This window comes from Schistocerca piceifrons, unplaced genomic scaffold (genome assembly GCF_021461385.2).
Source record: "Schistocerca piceifrons isolate TAMUIC-IGC-003096 unplaced genomic scaffold, iqSchPice1.1 HiC_scaffold_1747, whole genome shotgun sequence".
Taxonomy (NCBI): Eukaryota; Metazoa; Arthropoda; class Insecta; order Orthoptera; family Acrididae; genus Schistocerca; species Schistocerca piceifrons.
The window spans coordinates 874,240-887,934 of record NW_025727620.1 but is presented as its reverse complement, the minus strand read 5'-3'; positions in this window follow the sequence as shown (position 1 = coordinate 887,934).

Genomic DNA, 13,695 nt, shown 5'->3' with positions numbered 1-13,695 from the left:
TTCAAAACAAAGTCAGTAACAAGAGTCAGTCTTCTTGTCCTTAAGTCGGCATTGTGCCTTTTGTATTTAATTCCGATGCAATTTCTGTGTTTCATCGTCAATAAGAAGGTCCAAGGGATACAGTAAGCCTGGAGTGAAGCATCGGAATCTATAACTAGTGTCACAGGTATGTTTCAAATCATAGACAGTAAGAAGAGTCAGTCTTCTTGTACTTAATTCTGCTTTGTGCATTTTGTATTTAATTCCGATGCAATTTCTGTGTTATAACGTCAATAAGAAGGTCCAAGCGATACAGTAAACCTGAAGTAAAGCATTGGAGTGTATAACTAGTGTCACAGGAACGGTTCAAAGCATAGTCAGTAAGGAGTGTCAGTCTTCTTGTACTTAAGTCGGCATTGTGCCTTTTGTATTTAATTCCGATGCAATTTCTGTGTTTCGTCGTCAATAAGAAGGACCAAGGGATACAGTAAACCTTTAGTGAAGCATCGGAATCTATAACTAGTGTCACAGGGATGGTTCAAAACATAGTCAGTAAAAAGAGTCACTCTTCTTGTACTTAAGTCGGCATTGTGCATTTTCTATTTAATTCCGATGCATTTTCTGTGTTTCATCGTCAATAAGAAGGTCCAAGGGATACAGTAAACCTGGAGTGAAGCTTCGAAATCTATAACTAGTGTCACAGGAATGGTTCAAAGCATAGACAGTAAGAAGAGTCAGTCTTCTTGTACTTACGTCGACATTGTGCCTTTTCTATTTAATTCCGATGCAATTTCTGTGTTTCATCGTCAATAAGAAGGACCAAGGGATACAGTAAACGTGGAGTGAAGCATCGGAATCTATAGCTAGTGTCACAGGAATGGTTCAAAACATAGTCAGTAAGAAAAGTCAGTCTTCATGTCCTTAAGTCGGCATTGTGCCTTTTGTAATTAATTCTGATGCAATTTCTGTGTTTCATCGTCAATAAGAAGGACAAAGGGATACAGTAAACCTGGAGTTAAGCATCGGAATCTATAACTAGTGTCACAGGGATGGTTCAAAACATAGACAGTCAGAAGAGTCAGTCTTCTTGTACTTAAGGCGGCATTGTGCCTTTTCTATTTAATTCCGGAGCAATTTCTGTGTTTCATCGTCAATAAGAATGTCAGAGGGATACAGTAATCCTAAAGTGAAGCATCGGAATCGATAACTAGTGTCACAGGAATGGTTCAAAACATAGTCAGTAAGAAGACTCAGTCTTGTTGTACTTAAGTCGGCATTGTGCCTTTTCTATTCAATTCCGATGCAATTTCTGTGTTTCATCGTCAATAAGAATGTCAGAGGGATACAATAAACCTGAAGCGAAGCATCGGAATCTATAACTAGTGTCACAGAAATGGTTCAAAACAAAGTCAGTAACAAGAGTCAGTCTTCTTGTCCTTAAGTCGGCATTGTGCCTTTTGTATTTAATTCCGATGCAATTTCTGTGTTTCATCGTCAATAAGAAGGTCCAAGGGATACAGTAAAACTGGAGTGAAGCATCGGAATCTATAACTAGTGTCACAGGAATGTTTCAAATCATAGACAGTAAGAAGAGTCAGTCTTCTTGTACTTAATTCTGCTTTGTGCATTTTTTACTTAATTCCGATGCAATTTCTGTGTTTCAACGTCAATAAGAAGGTCCAAGCGATACAGTAAACCTGAAGTAAAGCATCGGAGTTTATAACTAGTGTCACAGGAATGGTTCAAAGCATAGTCAGTAAGAAAAGTCAGTCTTCTTGTCCTTAAGTCGGCATTGTGCCTTTTGTATTTAATTCCGATGCAATTTCTGTGTTTCATCATCAATAAGAAGGTCAGAGGGATACAGTAAACCTGAAGTGAAGCATCGGAATCCATAACTAGTGTCACAGGAATGGTTCAAAACATAGTCGGTAGGAAGAGTTAGTCTTCTTGTACTTAAGTCGGCGTTGTGCCTTTTGTATTTAATTCCGATGCAATTTCTGTGTTTCATCGTCACTAAGAAGGTCCAAGGGATACAGTAAAACTGGAGTGAAGCATCGGAATCTATAACTAGTGTCACAGGAATGTTTCAAATCATAGACAGTAAGAAGAGTCGGTCTTCTTGTACTTAATTCTGCTTTGTGCATTTTTTATTTAATTCCGATGCAATTTCTGTGTTTCAACGTCAATAAGAAGGTCCAAGCGATACAGTAAACCTGAAGTAAAGCATCGGAGTTTATAACTAGTGTCACAGGAATGGTTCAAAGCATAGTCAGTAAGAAAAGTCAGTCTTCTTGTCCTTAAGTCGGCATTGTGCCTTTTGTATTTAATTCCGATGCAATTTCTGTGTTTCATCATCAATAAGAAGGTCAGAGGGATACAGTAAACCTGAAGTGAAGCATCGGAATCCATAACTAGTGTCACAGGAATGGTTCAAAACATAGTCAGTAGGAAGAGTTAGTCTTCTTGTACTTAAGTCGGCGTTGTGCCTTTTGTATTTAATTCCGATGCAATTTCTGTGTTTCATCGTCAATAAGAAGGTCCAATTGATACAGTAAACCTGGAGTGAAGCATCGGAATCTGTAACTAGTGTCACAGGAATGGTTCAAATCATACACAGTAAGAAGAGTCGGTCTTCGTGTACTTCAGTCGGCATTTTGCCTTTTGTATTTAATTCCGATGCAATATTTGTGTTTCATCGTCAATTTGAAGGTCCAAGGGATACAGTAAACCTGAAGTGAAGCATCGGAATTCATAACTAGTGTCACAGGAATGGTTCAAAACATAGTCAGTATGAAGAGTTAGTCTTCTTGTACTTCAGTCGGCGTTGTGCCATTTGTATTTAATTCCGATGCATTTTCTGTGTTTCATCGTCACTAAGAACGTCCAAGGGATACAGTAAACCTGGAGTGATGCATCGGAATCTGTAAATAGTGTCACAGTAATGGTTCAAAACATAGACAGCAAGAAGAGTCAGTCTTCTTGTACTTAATTTTGCTTTGTGCATTTTGTATTTAATTCCGATGCAATTTCTGTGTTTCAACGTCAATAAGAAGGTCCAAGCGATACAGTAAACCTGAAGTAAAGCATCGGAGTTTATAACTAGTGTCACAGGAATGGTTCAAAGCATAGTCAGTAAGGAGTGTCAGTCTTCTTGTACGTAAGTCGGCATTGTGCTTTTGTATTTAATTCCGATGCAATTTCTGTGTTTCATCGTCAATAAGAAGGACCAAGGGATACAGTAAACCTTTAGTGAAGCATCGGAATCTATAACTAGTGTCACAGGGATGGTTCAAAACATAGTCAGTAAAAAGAGTCAGTCTTCTTGTACTTAAGTCAGCATTGTGCATTTTCTATTTAATTCCGATGCATTTTCTGTGTTTCATCGTCAATAAGAAGGTCCAAGGGATACAGTAAACCTGGAGTGAAGCTTCGAAATCTATAACTAGTGTCACAGGAATGGTTCAAAGCATAGACAGTAAGAAGAGTCAGTCTTCTTGTACTTACGTCGACATTGTGCCTTTTCTATTTAATTCCGATGCAATTTCTGTGTTTCATCGTCAATAAGAAGGACCAAGGGATACAGTAAACGTGGAGTGAAGCATCGGAATCTATAGCTAGTGTCACAGGAATGGTTCAAAACATAGTCAGTAAGAAAAGTCAGTCTTCATGTCCTTAAGTCGGCATTGTGCCTTTTGTAATTAATTCTGATGCAATTTCTGTGTTTCATCGTCAATAAGAAGGACAAAGGGATACAGTAAACCTGGAGTTAAGCATCGGAATCTATAACTAGTGTCACAGGGATGGTTCAAAACATAGACAGTCAGAAGAGTCAGTCTTCTTGTACTTAAGGCGGCATTGTGCCTTTTCTATTTAATTCCGGAGCAATTTCTGTGTTTCATCGTCAATAAGAATGTCAGAGGGATACAGTAATCCTAAAGTGAAGCATCGGAATCGATAACTAGTGTCACAGGAATGGTTCAAAACATAGTCAGTAAGAAGACTCAGTCTTGTTGTACTTAAGTCGGCATTGTGCCTTTTCTATTCAATTCCGATGCAATTTCTGTGTTTCATCGTCAATAAGAATGTCAGAGGGATACAATAAACCTGAAGCGAAGCATCGGAATCTATAACTAGTGTCACAGAAATGGTTCAAAACAAAGTCAGTAACAAGAGTCAGTCTTCTTGTCCTTAAGTCGGCATTGTGCCTTTTGTATTTAATTCCGATGCAATTTCTGTGTTTCATCGTCAATAAGAAGGTCCAAGGGATACAGTAAAACTGGAGTGAAGCATCGGAATCTATAACTAGTGTCACAGGAATGTTTCAAATCATAGACAGTAAGAAGAGTCAGTCTTCTTGTACTTAATTCTGCTTTGTGCATTTTTTACTTAATTCCGATGCAATTTCTGTGTTTCAACGTCAATAAGAAGGTCCAAGCGATACAGTAAACCTGAAGTAAAGCATCGGAGTTTATAACTAGTGTCACAGGAATGGTTCAAAGCATAGTCAGTAAGAAAAGTCAGTCTTCTTGTCCTTAAGTCGGCATTGTGCCTTTTGTATTTAATTCCGATGCAATTTCTGTGTTTCATCATCAATAAGAAGGTCAGAGGGATACAGTAAACCTGAAGTGAAGCATCGGAATCCATAACTAGTGTCACAGGAATGGTTCAAAACATAGTCGGTAGGAAGAGTTAGTCTTCTTGTACTTAAGTCGGCGTTGTGCCTTTTGTATTTAATTCCGATGCAATTTCTGTGTTTCATCGTCACTAAGAAGGTCCAAGGTATACAGTAAAACTGGAGTGAAGCATCGGAATCTATAACTAGTGTCACAGGAATGTTTCAAATCATAGACAGTAAGAAGAGTCGGTCTTCTTGTACTTAATTCTGCTTTGTGCATTTTTTATTTAATTCCGATGCAATTTCTGTGTTTCAACGTCAATAAGAAGGTCCAAGCGATACAGTAAACCTGAAGTAAAGCATCGGAGTTTATAACTAGTGTCACAGGAATGGTTCAAAGCATAGTCAGTAAGAAAAGTCAGTCTTCTTGTCCTTAAGTCGGCATTGTGCCTTTTGTATTTAATTCCGATGCAATTTCTGTGTTTCATCATCAATAAGAAGGTCAGAGGGATACAGTAAACCTGAAGTGAAGCATCGGAATCCATAACTAGTGTCACAGGAATGGTTCAAAACATAGTCAGTAGGAAGAGTTAGTCTTCTTGTACTTAAGTCGGCGTTGTGCCTTTTGTATTTAATTCCGATGCAATTTCTGTGTTTCATCGTCAATAAGAAGGTCCAATTGATACAGTAAACCTGGAGTGAAGCATCGGAATCTGTAACTAGTGTCACAGGAATGGTTCAAATCATACACAGTAAGAAGAGTCGGTCTTCGTGTACTTCAGTCGGCATTTTGCCTTTTGTATTTAATTCCGATGCAATATTTGTGTTTCATCGTCAATTTGAAGGTCCAAGGGATACAGTAAACCTGAAGTGAAGCATCGGAATTCATAACTAGTGTCACAGGAATGGTTCAAAACATAGTCAGTATGAAGAGTTAGTCTTCTTGTACTTCAGTCGGCGTTGTGCCATTTGTATTTAATTCCGATGCATTTTCTGTGTTTCATCGTCACTAAGAACGTCCAAGGGATACAGTAAACCTGGAGTGATGCATCGGAATCTGTAACTAGTGTCACAGTAATGGTTCAAAACATAGACAGCAAGAAGAGTCAGTCTTCTTGTACTTAATTTTGCTTTGTGCATTTTGTATTTAATTCCGATGCAATTTCTGTGTTTCAACGTCAATAAGAAGGTCCAAGCGATACAGTAAACCTGAAGTAAAGCATCGGAGTTTATAACTAGTGTCACAGGAATGGTTCAAAGCATAGTCAGTAAGGAGTGTCAGTCTTCTTGTACGTAAGTCGGCATTGTGCTTTTGTATTTAATTCCGATGCAATTTCTGTGTTTCATCGTCAATAAGAAGGACCAAGGGATACAGTAAACCTTTAGTGAAGCATCGGAATCTATAACTAGTGTCACAGGGATGGTTCAAAACATAGTCAGTAAAAAGAGTCAGTCTTCTTGTACTTAAGTCAGCATTGTGCATTTTCTATTTAATTCCGATGCATTTTCTGTGTTTCATCGTCAATAAGAAGGTCCAAGGGATACAGTAAACCTGGAGTGAAGCTTCGAAATCTATAACTAGTGTCACAGGAATGGTTCAAAGCATAGACAGTAAGAAGAGTCAGTCTTCTTGTACTTACGTCGACATTGTGCCTTTTCTATTTAATTCCGATGCAATTTCTGTGTTTCATCGTCAATAAGAAGGACCAAGGGATACAGTATACGTGGAGTGAAGCATCGGAATCTATAGCTAGTGTCACAGGAATGGTTCAAAACATAGTCAGTAAGAAAAGTCAGTCTTCATGTCCTTAAGTCGGCATTGTGCCTTTTGTAATTAATTCTGATGCAATTTCTGTGTTTCATCGTCAATAAGAAGGACAAAGGGATACAGTAAACCTGGAGTTAAGCATCGGAATCTATAACTAGTGTCACAGGGATGGTTCAAAACATAGACAGTCAGAAGAGTCAGTCTTCTTGTACTTAAGGCGGCATTGTGCCTTTTCTATTTAATTCCGGAGCAATTTCTGTGTTTCATCGTCAATAAGAATGTCAGGAGGATACAGTAATCCTAAAGTGAAGCATCGGAATCGATAACTAGTGTCACAGGAATGGTTCAAAACATAGTCAGTAAGAAGACTCAGTCTTGTTGTACTTAAGTCGGCATTGTGCCTTTTCTATTCAATTCCGATGCAATTTCTGTGTTTCATCGTCAATAAGAATGTCAGAGGGATACAATAAACCTGAAGCGAAGCATCGGAATCTATAACTAGTGTCACAGAAATGGTTCAAAACAAAGTCAGTAACAAGAGTCAGTCTTCTTGTCCTTAAGTCGGCATTGTGCCTTTTGTATTTAATTCCGATGCAATTTCTGTGTTTCATCGTCAATAAGAAGGTCCAAGGGATACAGTAAAACTGGAGTGAAGCATCGGAATCAATAACTAGTGTCACAGGAATGTTTCAAATCATAGACAGTAAGAAGAGTCAGTCTTCTTGTACTTAATTCTGCTTTGTGCATTTTTTACTTAATTCCGATGCAATTTCTGTGTTTCAACGTCAATAAGAAGGTCCAAGCGATACAGTAAACCTGAAGTAAAGCATCGGAGTTTATAACTAGTGTCACAGGAATGGTTCAAAGCATAGTCAGTAAGAAAAGTCAGTCTTCTTGTCCTTAAGTCGGCATTGTGCCTTTTGTATTTAATTCCGATGCAATTTCTGTGTTTCATCATCAATAAGAAGGTCAGAGGGATACAGTAAACCTGAAGTGAAGCATCGGAATCCATAACTAGTGTCACAGGAATGGTTCAAAACATAGTCGGTAGGAAGAGTTAGTCTTCTTGTACTTAAGTCGGCGTTGTGCCTTTTGTATTTAATTCCGATGCAATTTCTGTGTTTCATCGTCACTAAGAAGGTCCAAGGGATACAGTAAAACTGGAGTGAAGCATCGGAATCTATAACTAGTGTCACAGGAATGTTTCAAATCATAGACAGTAAGAAGAGTCGGTCTTCTTGTACTTAATTCTGCTTTGTGCATTTTTTATTTAATTCCGATGCAATTTCTGTGTTTCAACGTCAATAAGAAGGTCCAAGCGATACAGTAAACCTGAAGTAAAGCATCGGAGTTTATAACTAGTGTCACAGGAATGGTTCAAAGCATAGTCAGTAAGAAAAGTCAGTCTTCTTGTCCTTAAGTCGGCATTGTGCCTTTTGTATTTAATTCCGATGCAATTTCTGTGTTTCATCATCAATAAGAAGGTCAGAGGGATACAGTAAACCTGAAGTGAAGCATCGGAATCCATAACTAGTGTCACAGGAATGGTTCAAAACATAGTCAGTAGGAAGAGTTAGTCTTCTTGTACTTAAGTCGGCGTTGTGCCTTTTGTATTTAATTCCGATGCAATTTCTGTGTTTCATCGTCAATAAGAAGGTCCAATTGATACAGTAAACCTGGAGTGAAGCATCGGAATCTGTAACTAGTGTCACAGGAATGGTTCAAATCATACACAGTAAGAAGAGTCGGTCTTCGTGTACTTCAGTCGGCATTTTGCCTTTTGTATTTAATTCCGATGCAATATTTGTGTTTCATCGTCAATTTGAAGGTCCAAGGGATACAGTAAACCTGAAGTGAAGCATCGGAATTCATAACTAGTGTCACAGGAATGGTTCAAAACATAGTCAGTATGAAGAGTTAGTCTTCTTGTACTTCAGTCGGCGTTGTGCCATTTGTATTTAATTCCGATGCATTTTCTGTGTTTCATCGTCACTAAGAACGTCCAAGGGATACAGTAAACCTGGAGTGATGCATCGGAATCTGTAACTAGTGTCACAGTAATGGTTCAAAACATAGACAGCAAGAAGAGTCAGTCTTCTTGTACTTAATTTTGCTTTGTGCATTTTGTATTTAATTCCGATGCAATTTCTGTGTTTCAACGTCAATAAGAAGGTCCAAGCGATACAGTAAACCTGAAGTAAAGCATCGGAGTTTATAACTAGTGTCACAGGAATGGTTCAAAGCATAGTCAGTAAGGAGTGTCAGTCTTCTTGTACGTAAGTCGGCATTGTGCTTTTGTATTTAATTCCGATGCAATTTCTGTGTTTCATCGTCAATAAGAAGGACCAAGGGATACAGTAAACCTTTAGTGAAGCATCGGAATCTATAACTAGTGTCACAGGGATGGTTCAAAACATAGTCAGTAAGAAGAGTCAGTCTTCCTGTACTTAAGTCGGCATTGTGCCTTTTCTATTTAATTCCGACGCAATTTCTGTGTTTCATCGTCAATAAGACGGTCCAAGGGATATAGTAAACCTGGAGTGAAGCATCGGAATCTATAACTAGTGTCACTGGAATGGTTCAAAACATAGACAGTAAGAAGGGTCAGTCTTCTTGTACTTACGTCGACATTGTGACTATTCTATTTATTTCCGATGCAATTTCTGTGTTTCATCGTCAATAAGAAGGTCAGAGGGATACAATAAACCTGAAGGGAGGCATCGGAATCTATAACTAGTGTCACAGGAATGGTTCAAAACAAAGTCAGTAAGAAGAGTCAGTCTTCTTGTCCTTAAGTCGGCATTGTGCCTTTTGTATTTAATTCCGAAGCAATTTCTGTGTTTCATCGTCAATAAGAAGGTCCAAGGGATACAGTAAACCTGAAGTGAAGCTTCGAAATTTATAGCTAGTGTCACAGGAATGGTTCAAACATAGTCCGTTAGAAGAGTCAGTCTTCTTGTACGTAAGACGGCATTGTGCCTTTTGTAATTAATTCCGATGCAATTTCTGTGTTTCATCGTTTAATAAGAAGGTCCAAGGCATACAGTAAACCTGGAGTGACGAATCGGAATCTATAACTAGTGTCACAGGAATGGTTCAAAAGTAAGTCAGTAAGAAGAGTCAGTCCTCTTGTCCTTAAGACGGCATTGTGCCTTTTGTATTTAATTCCGATGCTATTTCTGTGTTTCATCGTCAATAAGAATGTCCAAGGGATATAGTAAACCTGGAGTGAAGGATCGGAATCTATAACTAGTGTCACAGGAATGGTTCAAAACATAGTCAGTAAGGAGAGTCAGTCTTCTTGTACTTAAGTTGGCTTTGTGCCTTTTGTATTTAATTCCGATGCAATTTCTGTGTTTCATCGTCAATAAGAAGGACCAAGGGATACAGTAGAACTGGAGTGAAGCATCGGAATCTATAACTAGTGTCACAGGAATGGTACAAAGCAAAGTCAGTAAGAAGAGTCAGTCTTCTTGAACTTAATTCGGCATTGTGCCGTTTGTAATTAATTCCGATGCAATATCTGTGTTTCGTCGTCAATAAGAAGGTCCAAGGTATAGAGTAAACCTGAGGTGAATCATCGTAATCTATAGCTAGTGTCACAGGAATGGTTCAAAACATAGTCAGTATGAAGAGTCAGTCTTCTTGTCCTTAAGTCGGCATTGTGCCTTTTGTATTTAATTCCGATGCAATTTCTGTGTTTCATCGTCAATAAGAAGTTCCAAGGGATACAGTAAACCTGGAGTGAAGCAACGGAATCTGTAACTAGTGTCATAGGAATGGTTCAAATCATAGACAGTAAGAAGAGTCAGTCTTCTTGTACTTAATTCTGCATTGTGCTTTTGTATTTAATTCCGATGCATTTTCTGTGTTTCATCGTCAATAAGAAGGTCCAAGGGATACAGTAAACCTGAAGTGAAGCATCGGAATTAATAACTAGTGTCACAGGAATGGTTCAAAACATAGTCAGTAAGGAGAGTCAGACTTCTTGTACTCAAGTCGGCATTGTGCCTTTTCTATTAAATTCCGATGCAATTTCTGTGTTTCATCGTCAATAAGAAGGACCAAGGGATACAGTAAACCTCGAGTGAAGCATGGGAATCTATAACTAGTGTCGCAGGGATGGTTCAGAACATTGACCGTAAGAAGAGTCGGTCTTCTTGTACTTAAGTTGGCATTGTGCCTTTTCTATTTATATTCCGATGCAATTTCTGTGTTTCATCGTCAATAAGAAGATCAGAGGGATACAGTAATTCTGAAGTGAAGCATCGGAATCTGTAACTAGTATCACAGGAATGGTTCAAAACAAAGTCAGTAAGAAGAGTCAGTCTACCTGTCTTTAAGTCGGCATTGTGCCTTTTGTATTTAATTCCGATGCAATTTCTGTGTTTCATCGTCGATAAGAAGGTCCAAGGGATACAGTAAACCTGGAGTGAAGCTTCGAAATCTATAACTAGTGTCACAGGAATGGTTCAAAGCAGAGACAGTAAGAAGAGTCAGTCTTCTTGTACTTACGTCGACATTGTGCCTTTTCTATTTAATTCCGATGCAATTTCTGTGTTTCATCGTCAATAAGAAGGACTAAGGGATACAGTAAACCTGGAGTGAACCATCGGAATCTATAGCTAGTGTCACAGGAATGGTTCAAAACATAGTCAGTAACAAAAGTCAGTCTTCATGTCCTTAAGTCGGCATTGTGCCTTTTGTAATTAATTCCGATGCAATTTCTGTGTTTCATCGTCAATAAGATGGACCAAGGGATACAGTAAACCTGGAGTGAAGCATCGGAATCTATAACTAGTGTCACAGGGATGGTTCAAAACATAGACAGTCAGAAGAGTCAGTCTTCTTGTACTTAAGGCGGCATTGTGCCTTTTCTATTTAATTACGGAGCAATTTCTGTGTTTCATCGTCAATAAGAATGTCAGAGGGATACAATAAACCTGAAGCGAAGCATCGGAATCTATAACTAGTGTCACAGAAATGGTTCAAAACAAAGTCAGTAACAAGAGTCAGTCTTCTTGTCCTTAAGTCGGCATTGTGCCTTTTGTATTTATTTCCGATGCAATTTCTGTGTTTCATCGTCAATAAGAAGGTCCAAGGGATACAGTAAACCTGGAGTGAAGCATCGGAATCCATAACTAGTGTCACAGGAATGTTTCAAATCATAGACAGTAAGAAGAGTCAGTCTTCTTGTACTTAATTCTGCTTTGTGCATTTTGTATTTGATTCCGATGCAATTTCTGTGTTTCAACGTCAATAAGAAGGTCCAAGCGATACAGTAAACCTGAAGTAAAGCATCGGAGTTTATAACTAGTGTCACAGGAATGGTTCAAAGCATAGTCAGTAAGGAGTGTCAGTCTTCTTGTACTTAAGTCAACATTGTGCCTTTTGTATTTAATTCCGATGCAATTTCTGTGTTTCATCGACAATAAGAAGGACCAAGCGATACAGTGAACCTTTAGTGAAGCATCGGAATCTATAACTAGTGTCACAGGGATGGTTCAAAACATAGTCAGTAAGAAGAGTCAGTCTTCCTGTACTTAAGTCGGCATTGTGCATTTTCTATTTAATTCCGATGCAATTTCTGTGTTTCATCGTCAATAAGAAGGTCCAAGGGATACAGTAAACCTGGAGTGAAGCATCGGAATCTATAACTAGTGTCAATGGAATGGTTCAAAACATAGTCAGTAAGAAGAGTCAGTCTTCTTGTACTTAAGTCGGCATTGTGCCTTTTCTATTTAATTCCGACGCAATTTCTGTGTTTCATCGTCAATAAGAAGGTCCAAGGGATATAGTAAACCTGGAGTGAAGCATCGGAATCTATAACTAGTGTCACTGGAATGGTTCAAAACATAGACAGTAAGAAGGGTCAGTCTTCTTGTACTTACGTCGACATTAAGCCTATTCTATTTATTTCCGATGCAATTTCTGTGTTTCATCGTCAATAAGAAGGTCAGGGGGATACAATAAACCTGAAGTGAGGCATCGGAATCTATAACTAGTGTCACAGGAATGGTTCAAAACAAAGTCAGAAAGAAGAGTCAGTCTTCTTGTCCTTAAGTCGGCATTGTGCCTTTTGTATTTAATTCCGATGCAATTTCTGTGTTTCATCGTCAATAAGAAGGTCCAAGGGATACAGTAAACCTGAAGTGAAGCTTCGAAATTTATAGCTAGTGTCACAGGAATGGTTCAAACATAGTCCGTTAGAAGAGTCAGTCTTCTTGTACTTAAGTCGGCATTGTGCCTTTTGTAATTAATTCCGATGCAATTTCTGTGTTTCATCGTTTAATAAGAAGGTCCAAGGCATACAGTAAACCTGGAGTGACGCATCGGAATCTATAACTAGTGTCACAGGAATGGTTCAAAACTAAGTCAGTAAGAAGAGTCAGTCCTCTTGTCCTTAAGACGGCATTGTGCCTTTTGTATTTAATTCCGATGCAATTTCTGTGGTTCATCGTCAATAAGAATGTCCAAGGGATATAGTAAACCTGGAGTGAAGCATCGGAATCTATAACTGGTGTCACAGGAATGGTTCAAAACATAGTCAGTAAGGAGAGTCAGTCTTCTTGTACTTAAGTTGGCTTTGTGCCTTTTGTATTTAATTCCGATGCAATTTCTGTGTTTCATCGTCAATAAGAAGGACCAAGGGATACAGTAGAACTGGAGTGAAGCATCGGAATCTATAACTAGTGTCACAGGAATGGTACAAAGCAAAGTAAGTAAGAAGAGTCAGTCTTCTTGTCCTTAAGTCGGCATTGTGCCGTTTGTAATTAATTCCGATGCAATATCTGTGTTTCGTCGTCAATAAGAAGGTCCAAGGTATAGAGTAAACCTGAGGTGAATCATCGTAATCTATAGCTAGTGTCACAGGAATGGTTCAAAACATAGTCAGTATGAAGAGTCAGTCTTCTTGTCCTTAAGTCGGCATTGTGCCTTTTGTATTTAATTCCGATGCAATTTCTGTGTTTCATCGTCAATAAGAAGTTCCAAGGGATACAGTAAACCTGGAGTGAAGCAACGGAATCTGTAACTAGTGTCATAGGAATGGTTCAAATCATAGACAGTAAGAAGAGTCAGTCTTCTTGTACTTAAATCCGCATTGTGCTTTTGTATTTAATTCCGATGCATTTTCTGTGTTTCATCGTCAATAAGAAGGTCCAAGGGATACAGTAAACCTGAAGTGAAGCATCGAAATTAATAACTAGTGTCACAGGAATGGTTGAAAACATAGTCAGTAAGGAGAGTCAGACTTCTTGTACTTAAGTCGGCATTGTGCCTTTTCTATTTAATTCCGATGCAATTTCTGTGTTTCATCGTCAATAAGAAGGAC